At 36.4% G+C, this 23,505-nt stretch overlaps 1 protein-coding gene across 1 annotated transcript in view; it reads left to right on the top strand.

The window, feature by feature from the left end:
* Nucleotides 1-23,505, top strand: part of TENM4 (teneurin transmembrane protein 4) — a 1,544,468-nt gene that overhangs the window by 337,698 nt on the left and 1,183,265 nt on the right. Inside the window, exon 3 of the mRNA XM_050333746.1 lies at nucleotides 14,110-14,197. The gene's annotated coding sequence lies outside the window, so the exon portion shown is untranslated. The remainder of the gene's footprint in view (nucleotides 1-14,109; nucleotides 14,198-23,505) is intronic.

Raw genomic sequence — 23,505 nt, 5'->3', positions numbered from 1 at the left:
GGAGCATAGTCACGCTTGAGATGGCTTCCTAAGGGAATGAAGGCTGTATAACAGTAACCAAATGCATCTAACAAATCACACCCCAGTTGTCAGGATTTGTGCATGCAACGAAGCTATTCTGAAACTAATGCAGAATGAAACACTAAGTGTCTGAGCTTTTTGACCATATTTTCTGCAAATGGAGGAAAAAAGTCACAAGTGTTTGGAAAAGAATGGAGTTGCTTTACTATATCTGTGTCTTTGCTTCCAGACCCTTTTTGCTGTAAAGAGCGGCAGCTGTTTGAACTGGTGTCATAGGAGCTCATCTTGGTGGTCTAGTTGTCACTCCATCTTCAAGGAAACACAACCACCCACAGTTCCTGGAAAGCTTAAATTTTAGTCCTGTTCAGAACTGAGTCAGCCTTAATATTGCAGACTTCTTGTCTCCAGGAGTCAGTGCCTGGGATACTGATAAGCTGCTTGAAAGAGGAGAGGTGATATTCTAAGTACATTTGCCACACTGGAGTAAACTGAGTCTTTAAAGTTAAGATAAAGCCTTTTACTTTAAGGGGAGCAAGTAATTTATCAAATCACACTGACACTAAGGCATTCTGCCAAAAATAACATTAACTTCTTTGTAATTCATACTTGGCATGTTAACTGGTAGGTCACCCATTACTGCAACAGGCAACTCATCTCTAAAAAGTATATTATTCTTCCTTTGTGTGGACTCCTAGATGCTTTTACAAGTGCCAGTGCTTTTTGGACCTGCAACTGCTGTCATTTTTAGGTACAGAAGTCATTACTTCTTTTCTGGGAAGGGAAACCAGAATTTCCATTTCAGAAATTGTAGTATATGTGTGTTTCCTAGAAAAACACACCTATTGATTTACCAGCAAGGAGACCTTTTGGGGGGTCTTTAGTGGAGAAAAGCAAACAAACAAGCAAAAAAATAAATAGGTTATTTCTTCTTGTGGTGCCTAAATTTGGTTGAAACTCTTACAGATTTTCTGTTCCACCTGGACCTTTTCGTTTGTTCTTCAGGAGTAAAAAAACACATGAATTTTTCCTTCCTTCCTACCTGCCTGCCTGCCTGCCTGCCTACCTGCCTTCCTTTTTCTCTTACCACTGCCTAATCACTTATTCCATATTTCAGAGGTCATTTGTCCACAAGCTGTGATGCAATGACAGGCATTTACCCCTTCATGCTTTCATAGTCATTTTGAATTTTTGTAGGTTCCTGTCCCAGATTTTGGGTCATGTTGAAAGCTGCTGCGCAGCCTCAGCCGTAGTGGCTTGTGTTTCCAAGGTGGAAGCACAGTGCAGAAGTTCTGAGGATGGTACAGGGCAGAGTTGTGAGGATACAAAGACCAGTTGGATGCAGAGGACTTCAGAGTCCCAAGAGCATCCCAAAAGTACACAGGTACTAAAAGACGGTACATTATCATGCCTCTGGTGTGTCCTGATGCAGAGCTTTATGTGAAAGGTTTTTATTTCCCTAAGTGATTGCAATGCATGGCCTTTGTGGATGAACAGCACACCTGAAGCCTGAGTTTGCTTGGCCACTGTGTAGATTTTCTGAATTGCCCTGATGATAACCTCACAACCTTTTCCAGCGTGACCCTTCCAGTTTTGCAGCCAATACCAATGGCACAGTGCACTGCCAAATAAATCCAGTAGTTTTATCCCACTTCACACAGTTGTTAATATTTAAATCATTTGTCAGACAGTATCACACCAAGGCTTTCCAGCCCCACACACTTAATTTTCATCCTGAAAGAAGGAATATCCATGAATGAAATTCTTTCTTGCATTCTGTATTGAACTTTTCTTTAGAACAAAGGAATTTTCATGCTCCTTTCAAGTAAGGAACATAATTAAAATAATTTACTGAAGATTAATTCAGTCCAGTCTGACAGTTCAATTAATTCATGTAATCAAAAAATTAAAAAGAGGTCTCATAATCAGTACAGTGTTTCACCTCATGATAGGAACTGAGTAGAGGGAGGGAAGAGTCCTCAAGACTCCTTGACTAAATTTGTCTAATCCTTTGGTTTATCAAATGAGGGGAACAGCCTTGTGCATGACAGCGTACAATTCATTTCCACTCAAATGAATACAGCAAGAGAAAGTACCCTTTTTAATCAGACAGATTAAATAGGAGCTGTTTCATGGCAAATCAGTGACTTCAGCAATTATAAAAGAAACTGGACATGAACACAGAACCTGTTCCAATTAGTTTCCATTAATGAGTTCCTTGAAGTACTTTGTGAAAGCAGTAAACAAATGAAACGAAGAACATTTGTAATATGTTTCTCATTATCTTAAATACTTTACTTTCTTTAAGAATCTTAATAGCAGCTCTCTGAGTCTGAAACTAATTTAGATGCTTACATTTGTATTATCTACCTTTTTTGCCCCCCTTAGATGATGTTTATCACTTGGAATCTCTTTCTAGTTTTGGTGTATGCACAACAGATATCCTTTTCACCTTAACATAACAACAAATTGTGCTCCATTAGAGAGAGAGTATTGTCTGGGTGTGACACCCATCAATGAAGTCACATTTGTGTATGTGTTTGTGAGTGTGTGTGTATGGGTGTGTCTAGGGATGAGGTATGCAGGGAGAGTGAGGATTCATGACCACCTGTTGGATGACTATGCATCCAGGGCCAGCTCCTGGAGGAACAATACTTTGGGGTGGTGGGACTTTATTGTCTTTTTTGGACATCTCCAAATGTTCCTGGCTCAGGTCAACCTCAGAGCATCCTCAGACACTGTTTGGAAGACTGGTATTTGTCTTGGGCTGAATCTTCAGAAACTATATTAACAATCTGGTCGTATGCATTCTGTTGGACCAGTACAAAGCTTCTACCCTTTTAGCTTTTGTTTGGTTTGGGTATATAAATTTATCCAACACAGCCCCAAATGGGCAAAGCCATATACCCATATTCATCGTAACGTCACCAGACAGCCTTTCCCTATTAACATTCAGCTGTGATTGGCTTTTCTGTAATACAAATTGGGTTTGTTGTTATCCTTTCTGTTGGTTCCCAGAGTGTCTTTAGACATATGAACAAATTCTGCATCTCTTCCTACCTGGTTCTCTTATGTGTCTCTATGCTTCCCATCATGTGAACACTGTCCACTTTAAAGCACCTCAAGCAAAATCTGTAGAGTTGTTTACGATAATTTTTCTATTTTCCAAAATTTAACTAAACTCCTGCTCCTTACATGCACTTCCTTATTAGTTGATACCTTGTTGTCCTCAGTTCACTGTCCAGAGGGTCCTCCTGTACTGGTGAAGGAGTCAGACTACTGTTCCTTCTGCTAAATTTCCTTTTGGCCCAAAACCTTTTCAACTGTTCTTCCTCTTTTTCCCTTGATGTTGTTTCCTATTGTATTTTCCTAACTTTCTGAGTCTTCTCTCTTCTTAATTGGTCATAAATATTAGCAATTGATTTTGATTTTATTTTTTTCTATAACCCTAAATAATTGAGGAAAGAAAAGATTGAGGGTTTTATTTGTTTGTTTGTCTCTTTTTTCCAAACTCATATTTCAACATAACATGACTGTGACTGGTAGTAGAAAGAAGCTTATAAGGTACAATAATACTTTCTTCCTTGGATCCCCAAACCTCACTTGTGGAATAGCTTATTTTGGAAACTGCCACAGAGGAGATAGGTGAAATTTCTCTTATGGAAAATTCTCTGTTTAGGCTCAGATAGAACTGAGCCTAACCTGCCTCAGACCCTCTATGGGTGGACATACCATGTTCTATGAATGCAGTTCTATTTCTCACTGTTCACTGCCAACCCCCTTGACTTTATTCAAATTTTAGCTCTTTATATTTCATTCTCTCAGATACCACACATTCCTAGAGGAAAACAAAACTCAGAGCACAAGCACATTTTGTTCATTTTTTGTAGATAGTGAACTAAACATTCTATATGTATAAAATCATGATTTCAGACTAGACATAGGAACCATCCTAGAACCCATAAGGTTTAGCTCCAGCCAAAGCAAAGGAAACCATCCCCAATGCAAATTAAACTCCTTTTTTTCCAATTGGAGAGAAAGATAATAAAGTAAAAATGAGATGCTCATTGAGGTGCTGTTGTTTTCATTATGTATGAGGTAGTTGTATTGAAGAATCTCACTTAAATATTAATTTATTTAAGTTGCAAAAGTAGATAGTTTGTCCCAGCATCTCAAATGCATAAAACTGTAAGCACAAAACTTTTCAGCCCTTGACCACTGTGTTCCTATGCTGCACCAGACTCCAATTTTAATACTAATTTTTCAAACTGTTGCTCTGTTTCTAATGTAAATATAATATTACTGCAACAAGCTAGTATTATTGCAATTTCATTTTAAGACCTCCATTTCAGTGAATTACAACTCTTTTATCCCAGTCTCACCTGGGCTAGAGTTTGGCAGGCAACAGATCAATACTGGGTAATTCTCATTTTATTTAGAGGAGTCTATTATGGTGGGGTAGAGTTGACAAATATGGAAATTACTGGAAACAAAAGATTTCTTCAGTGGAGTTGAAAACCTGGTAATTCTATTCCAGACCTATTTGTTGTGTTTTGATCTGTGCAGCATAAAACGTAGCAAGATAAACATCAGCTAACAGAGATGTACAGACTGAAAATGTAGGGCCTTCCCTCTGACCGAGGAGCTCTAGCTCAGTTGTAGCTGTGTAATACTGCTCTCACCGTTTAGCAGGAAAGGTAAAACACTGGAAGGAAAAAAATAAAGAGGTTGTATCCTTTCTGTGCCTCAGAACCCTCTACCCTGCAATAAACTTAGCAATGCAATCAAGGCTTTACTCTTCTACCACAGATAGTTGAGGAAAATTTATAAACATAGTTTTAAGACATAAAACCCTGACTAGGGACTTAGAATCTAGTATGAATAATATATAATAGTATTTAGAAACAAAACTGTTGTTAAAGATTTATAGCTAAGTCTCTCTGCAAGAGTGGGAAGGGTTAATAATAATAATAATTAGGCTTCTATATGCCTGGACAAAGATTTTTATTTATTCCTATGTTTCTCAAGATTCCATTTGAACATGTTATGCCTGCTTTTGGCAGCTGAACAGTGTTTGCACAGGGAGTGTGTATCAAGCAAAGAATATGGGAATGCAGACCTAAATGAACCTGTATGTACGGTGTTTGATTTGATGCCACTGGAGAAACGTCAACATCTGTTATGCAGACTGCTCTGGAAGAATTCAGCTTTTACCCATACAACTCTCGCAGACTTTTTGGTCTGTAATCTTCCTTATTTTAAAGAAATAGTGTCTCCTCAGGAAATTCACTGATGGCACAAAGCTGGGAGGAGTGGACGATAACCTAGAGGGCTGTGCAGCCCTTCAGAAGGGCCTAGACAGGTTGGAGAAACAGAGAACGATCCGATGTCACAAGTTCATTTAAGATTTCAGGCCACTTGATCTTTCTAGCAAGGCGTCAGTCCTCCTGTGGACACATGTATTACTAAGTGATGTCTGCTTCCATTACCTTGTTGCAAGAATTGTTTTTTGTTCACATTTGTCTCCAACTGTTGATGGTTCTGGGGTTAATTGAGTGGAGGATCTGCAGCAGAAATGCTAGGCAATGAATTGCTGACAATCAGCTATATAACTAGTTTTGAAAATGTATGCATGTACTTCTACCTCGGCAGAGTAACGAATAAAGTGCATAGACATTATAGTGTTATTGCCTTTTCTACATCTTGTCAGCAGTTTGTGATATGGCAGTGCTGTATATGTTTCTGAATTGTGTAGATAATGCCTGCCATGAATAAATATTTTGACAACTTAAGATTGCTTTCTTATGAACCTTAATTTGCATATTTTTTGTCAGCAAAAGCCATCAGTGTACATACCTTGTATACAACTTCTTTTTGGGGGCAGTATTATTGTTGTTATTACAGAGTACTTAGTTAGCAATGCTTACCCAGTCATATCACTCAAAACACTGGTAGGAGACTAGTTCTGCAGATGGATAAACACTTGCACATGGTAAACTGCAAATATCTAGAAGTGTTTTGTTTCACCTTAGTTGACCATCCAGCCATCTGCCGGATTTTCTTTAAAGCATGGTCCATGGTGTTTTGACAGAAAGTGAAAGTGGTGTAATATTTGTATTAAGGTGTTTAATCATCCCTGTAACATCCCAGCAAAACCTTACTTGCTGAAATCCAAATTAGATGGGCAGATGTATAGGTTGGGAAGTAATCCAGATATTCTTTAAATAAATATAACCTTTAAAAGGTTCAATACCAGTGTGATCCTTGACTATATAATCATATCAAGTACTACCAAGGAGGTACTTTGCATAACATAGTGATGAGGAATTCAGACACTTGAAGGAAAGGAAAAATCATGAGATCCCAGCAGTCAGTCCTTTTCCACACTGAGGCACTTATATCCCAGAATAATATAGCACTCATATCTACAACAGTGTTGGCTTTCTCATCTTGGTATCAGTAATTTGCGTTTCTAAAGGTTACATAGTATTAAAAAAATTATTTTGAACTAATTTATTGAATAAACAAATATAATAAAATAATATTAAACAAAAAGGCCCCACTTGTGGCTCAGCAAATCTGTGGTACACAGGAGGTTGGATGACTGTGTGTAAAGAAGTACTGGTGTATATCTGTACTAGTTTAGACTATTTTCTAGTGTATGTCCTTTATTACAAGTCTTGGGAAGGCATACGTCCTCTGATATGATCTGATCCAAATGCATCTTGTTCCAGTTCCACAGCTGAGTTACTATATGGTAAAAATCATATTATTATGTGTTTCTGACCTTATTTCTCCTATTTAGAGCATGTGGTTTCTGGGTCAGGAAGTATCTCCACCTGTGGATTTGTTCAGTGCCTGGCAGAACGGAGTTGCGATTTCAAAGGGTGTTTAGGGTAATATGAAAGTATAAATGTTAGTTCATTCCCCTTAGGTAAAGCTATATACAGTGACCTGGGAATTCCTAAGTTTCTTTAGATGAAAGAAATATAATATTTAAGCACTGATTAGAAAATTCATATATTTTGATTATTAAGGAGTTGTTGTTTTTTTTTTTTTTTGTCATTACATAGTCCATTTTGTGAAATGAGGAGTTAGAAATAGGATGATCAGTTGCTGGGACAGGATATCGAGGCATAGTACTTAATTTCTTTTTTAATTATCGCAGGTGGGGTTTCATCCCATGACAGACCCAGTGGCACATCTTGTATGGGAGACAGGACACACGAGTTGTGACCCACAAAATGGTGTTTATTAAAACAAGATGACAGTTTATATACAGGGGGATACAGAAGGTTCAGGAACAGAGGTGGGTTTCTTGCTAGGGAACATCAAATCCTGAGAGTCAGTGATGAGTGAACTTGGAGGGATAGGCTGCATGGAATATGTCTGGTCACGCAGAGGGAAGGGAGAGCTTAGGGAGGAATGGAAGGAGTGACCTGGGGGCAGAGACAGGGGAATTTGCAGAGGCTGCAAGGCTGCGGCCTTGTAGCTGGGTTCCAAGCAGTTCTGCACAGCTGCAGTTGCTAAGAGAATTCGATAGAGATCTCTTCTTCTGAGCCTTCCTTGTAGCTCTTTTGCATCTCTCTCCACTCTCTGTAGGCCTCTTCTGGCCCACCCCCGACATTTAATATGTCATATTTCCAATCTTCCTTAATTTTAACAAAAGCATTTTTTAGGGGAAAAAAGATATAGATTTAGTATGTAATAATGACCAGTCTTCGCGAGCGAAGATCCGGGGAAGGTCTTTACATCTTCCAGCCTGCGCATTGGATTTTTTAGGTGAGACACAGTGTGCGCGGAACTGAGCCCATGTAAAACTCAGATGAATGTACAAGTCTTACAGAGGTATATGACTTCAAATTTTATGTATCTCTAAACTAGTATAGTTACATGAGGACTTCGGAAGTTGATGAAGAAATCACATTCTCTTAGCTCCAGATTCTCTTTTACGCTTTTTTCTCAGTAAATCTATGTCTAAACCAGCCAGTCATTCACATGAGTAAATGGCAAAACTATGAAAAATGTTTTCTGTAGAGATTTTCTTGTTTCACCAGATACTTGCTTCATAGAAAAAAACTTATAATGTAAATGAAAATATTGTAATCTAAAGAGCTGGTTGTATGATTTTGTTTCAGCAGCTTACCAAACTTCAATGAAAGTGCTCAAAAGCAGAGAAACAGATTCACTCTACAAAAAACACTACAATTCTACTAAAATATACCTCTATCCATTTTACAATTACTCTATCTGAAGACTAATTTTTCATACGATGATTTTGATATTCACCTCTCTGCAATATGCCTGCACTGTAGTGAAAATAAGACAAAGAACTGTTTTCATTCCCAGAAATTAAATTGTTTTGTTTAACGATTTAGCTTTGAATAATTATGCTAAACACATATTTAAATTTTACTGTTGCTTCTGCTAAGGGTCTACTTCATGCACTGCTTAGAGAACTGCATCTCCTTAAATCAAGACTGACCCCATCCATGGTATTGGAGTTCCTTGATCACCAGAGGTGACCAAACAATCTCACTTGGAAATTCTTGCACTTAAAATGGTTAGTCAGCTCTGGCCTTCATAACTTCTGTTTCTTTCTGTGTGCAAGGTAGCTGCATTTTTTAGATTCCTCATAGACTGGGTCACTAAGATTACAAGTTGTAAGGAAAAGACATTCATTTAATAATTAATGAGCTAAAAAGGCTTCAGCTAAATTACTAAGAAACATTACAGAGCAGACTAAAGTTTAAAACTGTTTTTTAAATTGCTGTCTTAGGTCATTAAGTATATTATTCTGGGTTCAAAAACTCAGAAGCTGTTAAACATGTTTGTGGAAGCAAGAAATTGGGCCATTAAAATCTTTCCTTTCTCACAAAATAAATAAAAAAAAAAAGGTAGTTTCAAGGCTTATAGAGTTTTTGATATGATATTTGGGTGGCTTAGAGCTCAAACCAACGTGGGGTCTTTGACATCATCTCGATACTTGGATAACTTTATATATCCAAGTTTTCCTTTTGAGCTTGAGAGAGCTACTATGTGCAGGAGTTATTTGCAAAATGATGAATTTGCTTAACAAAAACTTGACTGCATCCTCTGTTCTTCAAATATAGGATCTGGGTTGTTTCTCAACTGTCCCATCTCCCTCTTTTCGTACTCTTTTCCCAGTCCAAAATGCACTGATCCAGTTCATGCAAGAGTAATTTTTTGATTTTAAAAACAGATTTTTTTTTTTTTTTTTGCTGATGTCCTTAGCTTTTCTTGTCTTTTACTGAGCAAGGTTTACTGTCCAGACCATTGTGTCATAGAAACTGAAACTGTACTCCCACTGAAGTCATTGGGAGCAAACAGAAGAATCAAGTCAAGGTTCAGTTTTAATCTTAAATAGAAATGTGTCATTGTTTATGAAGTTTATCATTGTTTCCAAAAATTATGAAGGTAATCCAAATATTTTTTACATGCAAGAAACACTGACTTCTTCTTGCAACTGAGACTCACTCTAATAATTGGAACAGGTAGTAAATCCCACTTTCAAATCCAACTCTAAAAGTTATGAAAAGCAATAATTACCTTATCTTTTCATTTTTCCCTTTATTAACTCTATTAAAGCAGGGAAAATGGCACCTGAGAACTTATGTTTCTGATCTTATTCAAACTCAAGTCTTTTTGGAAGTGGAGGAGAAACTTAAATAGAAATCTGTTCTATATGATTGGAAATCCTGAAGGAGGGAGATTGTAGGAGACTTCTGTAAACAGACTAATTTTGGCTCAGATGACTTATTAGGTACTCAGAAGTGAAAGTTATTAGGAGGATCAGTAACAAATCTAACTTTCCTTGAAATTTTAGTGTACTGGGAAAATCTGATTCTACTGCCTTGGTGACTAATTAAAAAACTATAAAATTACTTTTCTATACTACGCAGTTCTCGGATTTCTGAATAGATGTTTATACTGGTTCACTGGGTGCATACATGGGTTAAAACTCTAATGTACCATATATATTTTCACATGGGGAGCTGAACGCCTTAAGACAATCAGCACTATAAGTGCTGAGACGTTGAAAAATGACGTAACACTAAGAAGTTCACCTTCCAGTCATGTCCAGAACATCATCACGGGGTATGTTGATGTATTGTGAAAGTCAGAGCTTTGGCAATGATTCCAAGAATTGCAAAGTGTAATTTGGTATTTTATTCCTGTCTCAGAAAAAAAAAAAAAGGCAAACAAAACTAAACAAAAAACAAAACATTAAACAACCATATTGATATGTAATGGCCAGTCTTCGCGAGCGAAGATCCAGAGAAGGTCTTTCCACCTTCCAGCCTGCGCATTGGATTTTTTAGGTGAGACACAGTGTGCACGGAACTGAGCCCACCCTTTAATCCTAAGGTTCATCTGCCGGGGCCAAGCGAGCTTGGACAGTGGCAGCGAGGTCCTTAGGACGTAGGTGGGTTGCCTTTAAGGGCTAACGAGCCCCACCTGCCCGGGAGTGGCCCTGACCGGGAATCGAACCCGGGTCTCCGCGGTGATAGCGCGGCGCCTTTACCACTAGACCACCAGGGGCTCACATTATGTGCAATCTACATAATTTTAAATGTAACTTTATAGAAAAATTGGTGTTATTCTCTACTTGTTAATGTAACAGTGACATAATTATTTTTTGTCCTACAAAACTGTAGTGCTATGCACAATAACATTTTTATGATTTTTTTTGTCAGTTTAGTTCAATTTGTGTACAGTTTCTTTCTTTCTTTTTTTTTTTTTTAAATACTCTTTACTGAAACTAATTTCTAACACCAGAAAACTACTTGCATGCCAAGCATAAGTAGGTGGCATTTCTCCCATGTCTATTCAGTAATGAAAAATTAGGTGTCTTCACTAACCTTATGATTTAGTTTCCTTCTGATGTAGACCACTGAAGTCAATAAAATCTTTTAATTATGAATTGTTCTCTTGAGGTATCTATTTGTTCCCATTAAGGAACTTCTACTAGAAACTTATATTTGCAGTCAGCATATTTCTTTTGTAATACATCAAAGGGAAATTAAGGTCTCTTTAATACTAACTTCCTTTAAAAATACCTACTGTTGGACTTCTCAATCAAGGTTCCATACAATAAGTAGTGAGAGCCCTGCTAATGACAGTGGCCTTTGTAAGTGTGTGTTTGGTTATAGTTTTATACTTTGTATAAGGATCATCATAATCATCATGGATGGCATTTGTACATTTGTCAAGGTCAATAAAAGAAATCAATCTATTTTATTTATTTTCAGTCAATTTCCCTACATGTATCTTGAGTGTTAAGAGGTTCTAAAAGTAAATGTATTCGATTATGATTTTTCACTTATATAAAAAAAGGAGAATGTTGTTTTAAAAGTGTATTTATGGGTACTATATTGACTTTTCTATTCATCAATCAGACACACTGAGATAACTGCAGAGCAAATTTCTCTTCTTCCACTGACGACAGGATGTAACTCTTGTCTAGAAATACCGGTATTATCTGTATATATTGTAGACTAGCTAAGCAAAATGCATTCTATTTGCCTGGGTTTTGTACAATATTTATGAAAAAATTATATAAATATTTAATACTTCTAAGAATTTAGTAGAATTTCAAGAACCTGACCAAGACTATGTCCTATCACATTAATGGATTCAAATCCCAGATGTCTATGGTTGGTTGTACATTCATAGAAGAGGAAAAGGCTCCAAGATGTTGTGTTATTGCACACAGGCTAGCCTACTTCATGTACTGACAAGATTAATTACAGACCTCTGAACCTGATATGTTTTTTTAATATCCAACATGTCTCTTACTTTCCTTGTTCAGACTGAAATACGTGGCTTGCCTTTGCATAATTCAACACCAGTCTTCTCTGTGGGTGGCACTGTTTTCAGTCATTTTGAATGCCTGCAAATTACTAAAGTGAGTGATATGATGCACAGTAGCTTACTTGGAGTTATTTCAGTGATTATGGAAAGAGGAAAATAAACTTCTTTCCAAAATGTCAGAACACTGAGGAAGAAACACCAGTCGAATATAATTTCTAGAATAGTAAGTGTTTCAAGAGTTTTTTGTGTGTGTCCTCTTTACTCAGTGGAAAATTATACAACATGTAGGTTCCATTCACTGGTGTGGCCTAAATTTACTTTTCATCTTCTAATCAAAGTGTTCCAATATTTTCTCTGGGAGCTGATACTTCACTTTTTTTCCTTTTCCAAATAGAATTCTGACTTAGTATCCTGTGTAATGAAAATAAACATATTTAGAAAATGGCTATTTCATAATATATGAAAACACACTTCCTTGGCATAGTTTGGGCTATTCCAATACTGTACAATGGTAGAAGAACCTGGAAGAAAAGACTACTTACATGAAACATATCCAGCTTTATTAGCACATAAAATAAGAAAGACATAAGGCCCAAGTTTATCCTTTCTAATTGAAGATGTATAATGAAGGTGCTGAAGATATACAAGGGCATTGCAGCCTTACGATCTCTATATAGTAAAAACCTGGAGGCAGGCTTACACAGGAAACCAGCAAGCCAATCAGTGAGAAAATATGAGAAAAATATACTCCATTTTGAAAAAGAGGTCTTATTTGGGAAATTTTAATAGAACCTAGGGAGTGTTTTATCAGTCCCAAGGTAAAATTGATTCATTTTATAAAAATTAAAATAATCCTGCTCCTTGGTCTCTAATATTCTGATATGTGCTTCAGTACCTGCTCTCATTTTTTTCATAATCTTATGACACAATATGCCTGAAAATTAGTAAAACAGTATGTGTGTTCTATGATTCAATAGTGTACACAACGTAAATGAAAAATTTATGAAATTTGTAAAGTGGTGTACTGTAAAAGAAACTAGGTTTGAAAGAGTTTCAAGGCAGGACCTGATCTGAAGTTGGGCTTGATGATCTGCAGAGGTCCCTTTCAACATAAAATGTGTTGTGACTCTATAATTCTGGGCTGCAGAGTTGCTCTGAGGCTCTAGGTAGACAATGAGATTTTGAAAACATTGGAAATTTGAAAATGTAAATTGATCATTCAGCAAAATATGAGGCAGGGGCCACAGAGGAGGATGTCTGTATCCTCATGATTGTTATAAAAAATCAAAGAAGTGTTTTGCTTACATTTGTCATGAATGTAAAGTTCTTACCAAGTCTTAATTACAGTGACTTGAAGTTTAGTACCTAGTGGTTTGGAATCAGTAGAAGTTGAGGATTCATTTTTAATGCTGGTTGTAAATTCTCTGACAATTTTCCTCTAGAAAAAATCTAGTACCACTAAAATAAAGACCTCTATTGAAATATGTCAATTCTAACAAAACTTTGATCCAGGAAGGTTTTTTTTCAGTCCATAATTGAATTTCCATATGTGTGTAACAGACAGACAAATGAACTGCTGAGTTTCAGCTCAGAATAATCAACTCACTGTTGGAGAAAAATGTCAAAGACCAATGGTGAAATCTCAGATATGAATTAAAGAGAGGAGAATTTGAGTCCCCTACATGAGTTTAACAATTACAGAGGTCTATTCCTTTTTCTTTTTCTCTCCAGGCACGTTATTTTTTCCCAGTAGTAAAACTAGATAATTCGGATTCTTTTAATCCAACCCTCTCTTATCTGTGGTTGGTATCCCTTGATATTAGACTGAGAAACTATCTTTATGGACTACCAATGCAGGAGAAGAAATTTGATTTATATCCAAATTAGGTAAAAATTCAACATATTTCTCTTCAAAATTATGACTACAAATATGTGCAAATATATTTTAGATAACTAGGGATACCATAATGTGTTATTGAATAATTCTTCTCCATTTGGATCCTGTAAACAAAAATAATAACACTAATTTAATGTCAAGGTTAAAACTTAATATTTTACCTATATTGCAATGTAAATTTTTTCTCCACTTCTTAGTTATATAGATACAACATACAAAATTAATATATGATTGTAGACATCCATGCACAAATAGTAGATTCACATAGTGTTCTGAATTCCAGTTTGGGCTATTCTATGCCATTATTGCTTGAACGTGATAGATTCCTTTTTCATACAATTTATAACTTGTCATTACAGGACACCATAGTCCTCCAGACAACATTAATCTATTGATGGCTCTGAAGTGAAGACGTGATTGATGCAGTACCAGAAATTGGTGATATAGGTAAGCTCTTCTTTCCTTTTCAAACCTTTCTTGCTGAAATGCGCAGTGGTACCTGGGATCACAAATCTATTTTAACTTCTGAAGCATGGATTACAAAGTTCATGGAGACTCCCATTTGTTTTAATTTTTATTTTTCAGATAAATCACTTTCTTTTTCCTAGCTTTATAAAAAAATAACCACTTTTTAATTAATCAAAAATATCTGGATTTATAACTTTTAGCAAATGATTTTTAGTAATTGTTGGTTTGTTATCTCTAATCCATCTTGGGCTGATTTCGCTTTTTTATTTCTTACTGAAATGGATAGCGGCATTTCTCCTTTAGCTTGTCTCAAGGATTTTATACTGAATTCTCTTCTGCTGTTGCACAGAATTTCTGGAAAGGGTCCAATGAAGTGATTGTCTTCTCTTGTTCTAAAATCAGCAGCGGGAGTGATGCAGGGATTTAAAGACACAAATAAGACTCACCTTAAATTCTCAAGTGTTATGTTACTATCTCTAAGATGATGTTCAGATGTAAACTTCTCCACTATTTCCCTAGTAAATATCCCTTATAACCTCCACAGGCAGATAAGTGCTTCTAAACGGAGTTTTGCACGGCAGGGAAGAAGAACACTAAATGTAAACCCAAAGGGATACATTTAGTCTACCGCTGACTGTCCTGATGTGATATGGTTCTGCATTTTGAGACCCTTCAGAAAGACTACATGAAAAGCTGAAAGGAACATTTCCTGTGATTTGACCGCACAGAGATTTTAACTTACTCCACAATGTAATAGAGAAAAAATCATTTACTTGGTCAAAATGACCTAATTCACTGACAGCATTGGTACCCTTCTCTATAAGCAGTACAGATGGAGTCATCTTAAAATTATGGACATAGCACTAAAAGAAAAGATAAGGAACAGGGCAAGTTTATTAACATGTAAAGCTGGTATCAGAAGGGTTAGATGAGAACAGGGGGAGGATAAGCTGTAGTGACAAATTAACCCCATTTCAGAAAGCAGTATGAAAGACATGCCATAAGCTAAGGTAAGATGTGTAACCGCAAACTGATCTCATTCTTCTGTCCTCTGCCTTGTTAGGATCCTAATCTATCGTACTACCACATGGCTACAGCTATGTTTTTACTGCATCTAGCAGAATAGTTTATCTTATATTAAACTAGCAATGTCTTCACTCTGTCTGAGGCATGCAGAAATACTGTCAGTCCAAGTTTTGCTTTTGTATATGTGGAGGATTGACCTTGGCCAGATGCCAGATGACCACCAAAGCTACTCTATCACTCCACCTCCTCAACTTGAGACAAGAAGAAAAATGCAATAAAATGCTTGTGGATTGAGACAAGGGCAGGAAAACCTCACTCACCCGCTACTGTTACATACGAAATAGAGTAACTCAGGGAGATTAATTTGTTACCGATCAAATCAGAGTAAGGTAATGAGAAATAAAACCAAATCTTTAACACACCTTCCTGCCACCCCTCCCTCTTCCCTGTGTTCAACTTCACTCCTGAATTCTCTACCTCCCCCCTTCCAGCAGTGCAGGGAGATAAGGAGTGGGAGCTGAGCTGGGTACCTCACTTGTTGCCTCTGCCACTTCTTCCTTCTCTGCCACTTCCCATGCTCTAGTGTGCCTTCCCACCCCCAGAAGGCAGTCATTCATGAAATTCTTCGACATGGGTCCTTCACCATCATCACTGGTGGACTCAGCCTTGCCCAGCATCAGGTCTGTCTGACACAGAAGCCACCCCTGTAGCCCCCCACTGGCAAAACCTTGTCATGCAAAACTAACACAGTATATCAATAACTCTTATATATCTCTTAGCACAGTTATTGAATTCTGAATAACCTCTTTTAGTGATATTCCCAAATGTAACAAGGTCATATCCTCATGATTCCTGCTCTAACTGGTGGATGGAGGGAGATTGCTATGTGAAATGGGACCTGTTCTGTAGCAAGAGCCTAATTTTGAACACTGACCTATGGAGATGCTGATCTTTCTCCATTGACCACAACTACATTTCGGGCTGTTCAGCCTTCTGGAGCTAAAGCAAACCTGTGTGACCATCTTCTCATGCCTTTGTTTGTTGGTGTTTTATCTTTATGCTAGTTTCCATACATCAGGAATGCAAATAAATATCAGACACAGAATATTGGATTTGTAATGATGACTTTGGCATTTCAAATGATGACTATACAATGGGGCAAAATTGAGAAGCTTAAAATTGTAGTTTCAGACCTGTTGTATCAGTACTTTTAGGAAGGAGGTAGTTAGTCATGTACATGAAACATATTCCAGCATAATACAGAGTGCTGCAGACTTGCCCTATAAATTTCTCCTAGCAAATTCAGTGTTGCCAGTAGCAAACCTTGAGGGATCAAGGACATCTTGCTTTCAGAAGAATTTTGTAGTAGGTATTTGGCAATCTTTGCCCTGGTTTGGCTGAGGACCTTATGTTCTGCTCTTTAGAGAGGGAACTTTATCAGAAGTGACTGGCATCTCACAAACTGTGCAGCATAATCTGCTTGCTCAAAAGTGCATCATTAGCAGCTGGGGAACTGAGTGTTTATGCTCTGGACCTGTTGTGATATTTTGGGGTTTGTTCATGATTTTTTCTCATTTTTTTAAATCAAACATAATTCTCTTTCTGTCAGTGTTCATTCTCAATCCTTTCTCTGCTGTGTGAAGACAACTTGGTAGCGCCATCTGTCCATGAGCAGAAACATCAAGAAAACAGTGGGGTGGAGTTGCAGTATTCCAGAGTTTTCCAGTATGACTAATTTGGGAATGAGGACAAATTCAGTTCCCAGTTAGCTTTCTTCAAACTTTTTGCAACTTCTCTATCTTTCTGAGCTAAAGCAAAGAATTTGGAAGTCACCTGAGGGGTTTTTTTCGGAAAAAGTAAAACTATGCTGAAGTAGAAAAGACCAAATATTTTTCAAGATTTTAGACCAAGATGGTAAACATGATGTAAAGAGATCTGTATTCTGTCAGTTAATAAAGGTTGGTTTTTATTCATAAGTTATGCAGCTTGATACATATGATGGGAAAAGTCAGACTTAGAGCATGTAAATCATATAATCTTAGAGTGGATTTGGTTGGAAGCTACCCATGGATACTATTTGATCACAAACACTCAAAATAAGGTCAATTTTGTATTAGAAGCCTCTTCAAAGGGAGGGAAGAAGTAAATTACCTATTTTCCTTTTCATGTTCTTCTGTATTAGTTGGTTGTGGAGTTTTTTTTCTTGTTCTTCATGTTCTGCATTATAAAGATTTTTTTTTCTTAAAGATATAATTTAAATTCATGAGAATTACTTTAAAATGTAAAATTAATTGTGTTCTAGGACCCAATTAGTTGTGAAATCAGTGTTTAGAAATTCTAATAATCTTCTATGTATTTAGAAATTCTATCTCTTGACTTTTCATATTCAAAAGAAAAGGTTCCCTAAAACTACGCATGAATGAGTCACTTGACTCCATTCCAGCTTGCATATGAAAAAGAGCAACTGGGTAAGTACCTGAAAGGAACTTGAAAGATTAACAAGTAAAATGTGCAAAGAATAAACGTGTTTATTCTTCAAATTAGTTCATGTCTTTTCTAATGACATGGCAAGCAGAAATCGATTCATTTCTTTAATGCAAGTAACCTGACATTTTGACAGCTCGAGAAGCCAGTCATTCCTAATGAAGCCACTGATCACTATGTCTTCAACTTTTAGTACTTCAAAACTTTGTAGTCAAAGGACGTATTTCTAACTAGAAAACTTAATGCAGAAGAAATGTTTATCCTAATGTGATCTAGGACAGTACTTCGAAGTGTGCCTGGAGAAAACACAGAAAATTACTCCAACTGTGAGTGAAATTATGAACTGAAGGATGTCAGGATAGTTGCTTTTAACTTTATGACTTCATATGTCTGTCTTAAAGGGCATATGATGAACAAACCCTAGCACTCCTCTTTATCTACATATGTATTGGCATATTAATAACTCTTTGTCTTGGCATCATGTTGTTCCTCATGTGGAGAGATCTTATGGGTAGATACAGATATGTCATCCTTCCGTACTCCTTGCTTCTGTACTCATGGTTGTGATTGCACTCCCATTTACTGGTTAGTTACTGTGATAACCAGTATCTCACGGTACACAAATCTGCAAAACAGTGTGGATCTTGGAAGAGTAATGGAGGAAAAATGAAAATTTGTCTCATTAAAGACTTTGCTACTTACTAGTTCTGTAGAATACAACAATTCCTGGTAAATTTTGTTTTCAAGTGAGTGGCATCTTAAGAGGTATTTTGGTGCTTTCCTTGGTGAAAGGGTTGTGACCAACAGACTTTTCTTAGAAGCATGACCTATGCTGGAAGTAATATCCAAAGTACTGTTGATTGTCAGGAACTCAGTATTGATCATCTGCTTTTAATCATTCACATTTGACTTGTCAATTTATTTCTGAGGACTATAGTCAGACCTGGGGGCTACTGACAAAAAAAGAGTTGCAACTACAGCCAGAAGCTTGGATTTCACACTACATATTGTGATTCTGTGTTGTATGATAGAAAGGAGCCTTTAGCTGTACTAATAATTAAATTACCATTACAAAATATAGTGTCTCAACTTCCAGCTGTTTTCTTGTATCAAGGATGGGAAAGATTTTCTTAGTTTTAAATAAGAGAAAACTAAGTAGTTTAATTTCTGCAGTCAAACTCTATGCTGATGCAAACTCTTTTAATAGCAATTAAACATGTTAAAACAAAGTAATACATCAAATTAAAGATTATCCTATAAAAAAAAAAAAAAAAGGTAAACCTTTTTAGTTCAGTTCCTGATTAACCTTCTGGATTTATCCTAGTATATTCTTACTTTTAACTGTGTTTGTAATTGTCGAAGATCATCTGCAAAAATCAAAGTTATAGTACAAGGAATCTGCAAACTAAAGGTGTTACTTTCTGTATCATCATCACCACAGATTAACAAAATGAGAGTAAATAAAAGGTGGCATGCAGTCAGAGTATCCAGATTATCCAGAAGGGCAAGTAGCCCTCTTATTAAGAGATGTTCCCTCAGGAGAAGAGTCTTTGATTCAGTGATCACATTCAACATACTAAGGTTGAATTACTGCAATCACTAAATAAATGACCAGAGTTATAATGATAATTCAGAGTTGAAAACTGGGGCTTGAATAGCAAAGAGAGAAACTAAGTGCAGTCAAAGCAAAAGGGAGCAGTATCAGAGGTATTTTTGAAAAGGGGTAGCTGCCTTTGCCAAGACTTACAGTCATGACTTTGGATTTGTGTATGATTTTTAATTTCTATTTATTACTCTTAAGATCTTAAGAGTTTCACTAATAGATGTTTGACACTTCTAAGACAACAGATGAAACCTACTGTCTTAAATCAGATGCAATCAGATACAGATCCATGTTATTATACACAATATTTGTGAAGGAGGTTCATATCCAGTTTCCTGTAGCTTAATTTTTGAAATCATTTTCATGTTGGTGCTAAGCTTCCCTACATATTTCTCTTATGTGACCATCACACTTCATACAATAACTTATAAATGAATATTGAAATGAGAAAGCACTGATAAATAAAAATCTTCTCAGAAGCTGCCACTTAAATAGTGGCAGTGGCGTTAACTGGTACGTCTGGAATTAATCCAGCACTGAAGAGTGACAAAATTACATTACTTTTTAAAGGTTTTTTTCTTCATCTTTTTTTTGTCTTTTGAGATCTGACAGTACATAATAGTGACTCATATATCCAGAATACTTCTGCTCTTTTCAAGTAGGTAAAAAAAAAAAAAAAAAAGAAAGGTAGCTTGTGAATACAAGTGTTGTGAACACTGATGAAGCAAGCTGGGTGAATGAAAGCATATGTGACTGACTTATAATTGAATTGCATTTGAATGCTTTACTGTTTGACTCCACCGCTCTACTAAAAATTCTCATACAAGGTTATGCACTGTCACTGGTGATGAGGATGTCCCAAAGGGATAAAAATATCAAGCACTAGACAAACTGTAACCTTTTTTCACACCTTCACTACTCTGGTTCAAGTCATGAACCATATTCATTTCGATGTCATCGCTACATTTTATGCTCTATAATTTCACCCTTACAATGTCCCCACTCAGTTTATGTTTCTTGAATTTGTCAAAGATGAGGCTTCAGTTACTGAAGCAAAGCTGAAACTGCATCTTTCTCAAGAACATATAATCTCCTCTGCTGCTAGGAGAAAAAAATCTATTACACTGGAGCTTTTGTTGTTGTTGTTTTCTGGGTTTGTTTTTATTATTTAGTTTTGCTCTGTGGGTTTTCCCTGTCACAGTTAAAATTGTGATCATGTTCTTGCTTCTTGAATCCTTTTATTCTTCCATGGAAATGGATTGCATTTTTTTTTCCAATTTATAAGGACTGGCTTTATTTTATATAAAGAGAGAGCACATTCTATTGTAGAGGAGTACTGAATATGTGGCATTACCATAATCCTCTAATTTTTCCTCTGCATTCTTAGACCTAGGATGTTATGGAGGGAATCTGATGTGTTATAATCTTCATTCTTAAAAACCCAAAGAAGACTTGGGGGGATCAAGAGGAGGATGAAGAACAATACAGAAGTGGGTTCACATTTGCCTTCTACCTCACAAAGTATACATGGTACCAGGAAAATAATTATGGAAAGAAATCTGTTAATACTTTCTGGTGATCCTGGAGATAAATCTCCAGGGATGCAGAGAGTTCCAGTGCAGAATATCTGAAATGAAAGTGATATCTACTAGCTTATGTGTTCAAGTCCAAGTTGGGTGAGACCCTGAGCAACCTGGTCTAGTGGAAGGTATCCTTGCCCATAGCAGGGGGTCTGGAACTAGGTGATCTTTAAGGATTTGATTAGAAGCTACACATGGATGCTATTTGATCACAAACACTCAAAATAAGGTCAATTTTTAATTAGAAGCGTCTTCAAAGGGAGGGAAGAAACAAATTCCAAACCTTAGGATTCTCTGATTCTGTGTTTTCACTGGAAAGAAGAACTATGTTACTACTCTTTGCTCTAACAATTCAGAAAAATCCATTTAACTCCTTGGGTGATACAAAACCAAAGTACAGGAACATATTTTGAAATCTCTTGCTGTTAAAACCACAACCAATTTTTTCATCATATCTGCATCTTGCAGTCAGCCGTACCAAGTCACAAGGAAATCTGAGAAGAGTCCACACAAAGCCTTCTACTGGATTTTCCTTACAACCACTTATTTATCTTTCTTTTCAATATACAACATTCATAACTACATTGCTTAAATTGCCATCTAACCTTAGAGTGGGGAGACAGTTTTATGCAGCACCATTCTGAGCCTGGAGCTTGTCTCCAAATGCCTTAGAAAGTAAAGAGACTAAATGGTGACCATGCTGAGATCCTGTGTACAGTGAAAGACATTACACATGCAGCAACCAAGGAGCAAATACGCATGCTAGTCTTTAAATCTGGTGACTTACTCTAAGTTCTGCGATGAATGCTCAAAGTATCACAGTATCCCTGCTAGAAAAAGAGATGAACTTGACCTTCTTTGCAGACAATCTTGCCCTTTTGTAAGATGATCAGAGAAACATGAACATCTGTACTTGGGAAAAGTGAGTAAAAAATTGCTGTATTATTGCAATCTGTGCTGGTAGTCAGAATGACTAATAGCAGGATGCTGAGTGACTACATGACAGAGCCTTGGTGAGGTGTGTCTGCTCTATGTTCTTGTTTGTATTGCTTTACCCAAAATATATTAGGCAAAATATTTGAATTTGTTTAATCTCAGTGAACCAGAAAACTGTTTATTTGCTTCATTCTTTAAACATAGTCATGTGAAATAGAATGAAAGGATTCTAGGAAGAAGTTTGGGTATCCCATTTTGTTTTGCACACTCAAAACATTTGATGCTGTACCAAATTATCCAACCCATCCTCCCCTAAATCCTTCCTAAAAAAGGAGATGCAGAGCTGAGATGAGCTTGTAAAATAATAATACAGTTTATGTTTATGTTCAGTATGATTGAAACAAATACTTTTTTTTTTCTTGGATAATTTTGTACTGAAAAATGTCAGATCTAATATGAAATTCTGATCTCTGTGACACTCAAGTAAACTTGAGGTTATTCCAAAGAAGCCATTAAGTTTTACACAGAGTGTTCTGAGATCATAATTTGGCTTGTCTTCAGTTGTTGGAGGTTTTTTCCTGCTCTAAAATTCATGCAATGAATGTTATTGACTTACACAAGATATTTTGGAATTTCTCCTTTGGTGTAAAATAGAACCTCACAGATATTTTTAGTGGAAGATTGGTATGAGAAAGCAAGCTCTTAATGAGTTTCTTATGGTCTCCGTATCAGATTATACTTACTAGCAGAGAGCTGAATGGAAGAGCTGCCAAAACCCTTAATGTGCTCTCACTATCCTGTTTTATACAGTCAACCCTCACTCTGGTTGTGCTTCTCCTAAATAAATTTTTTCTAGTTGCAATCTCAGAAGGTAAATTTATGTTTATATAGGAGTGACAACAACCACAAAAGTGGCTTTAGCAAACTTGTAGATAAATCAGAATTATATACTAGATCCAATGCCAGGTGTGTTGGGTAATGTTCAAGCATAAAATACTTCTAGTTGGCCTGGGTAATGTCTGAGACATTGGATCTACTTATTAATGCACACGTACATGTGCATGCATGATTTCCCTCCCTGGGTCTGGATTTTAATATTTAAAATCTGGCAACCATGCTGAGCAGCTTTGTTTATTGATTATCCCACTTGTTTCCATCTGGAAGAGACCCAGGAGGGTAAACAGGATGAAAAAAGCTTGCTAACAGAAAGTTGAAAAAAAAATTATTGATAATGTTCCATCAGGAAAAAATTGCATTGAAAATCTATTTTCACTTTGAGTTTGCTAGTAAATCAAATATTTAATTGGTTTTGATTTTCTCTTTTAGTTTTTTTGTTGGTTGTTTTGTTTGTGGGTGTTTTTTTGTTTGGTTGAAGTTTTTGTTTTTATTTTTTGTATTTTTTCACAGGAATAAATATGCTGAAAAGAAAAAGAAGATTAAATATTGCATCGTTTCTAGCATGTCAAATAACTTGTTCAAAAAGAACAGTAAAGTTACTTTGAGAAACAAAAAAACTGTTAGCACTGCTCCTTTGATTTGCACACAGAACTAATACGGCATTTAGACAGAAAGTTCCTGATTTATGAATATAAACATATATTGTTGCTACTAATTTCAAAAGAGATGGAATTGGTCTGTCTGCAGCTCTCTTAGTTTTG

Source organism: Myiozetetes cayanensis, unplaced genomic scaffold (genome assembly GCF_022539395.1).
Source record: "Myiozetetes cayanensis isolate MyiCay16 unplaced genomic scaffold, myiCay2020 scf5-8, whole genome shotgun sequence".
Taxonomy (NCBI): Eukaryota; Metazoa; Chordata; class Aves; order Passeriformes; family Tyrannidae; genus Myiozetetes; species Myiozetetes cayanensis.
Note: the sequence above shows the minus strand (reverse complement) of the source record. Positions and strands in the feature narration are given on the sequence as shown.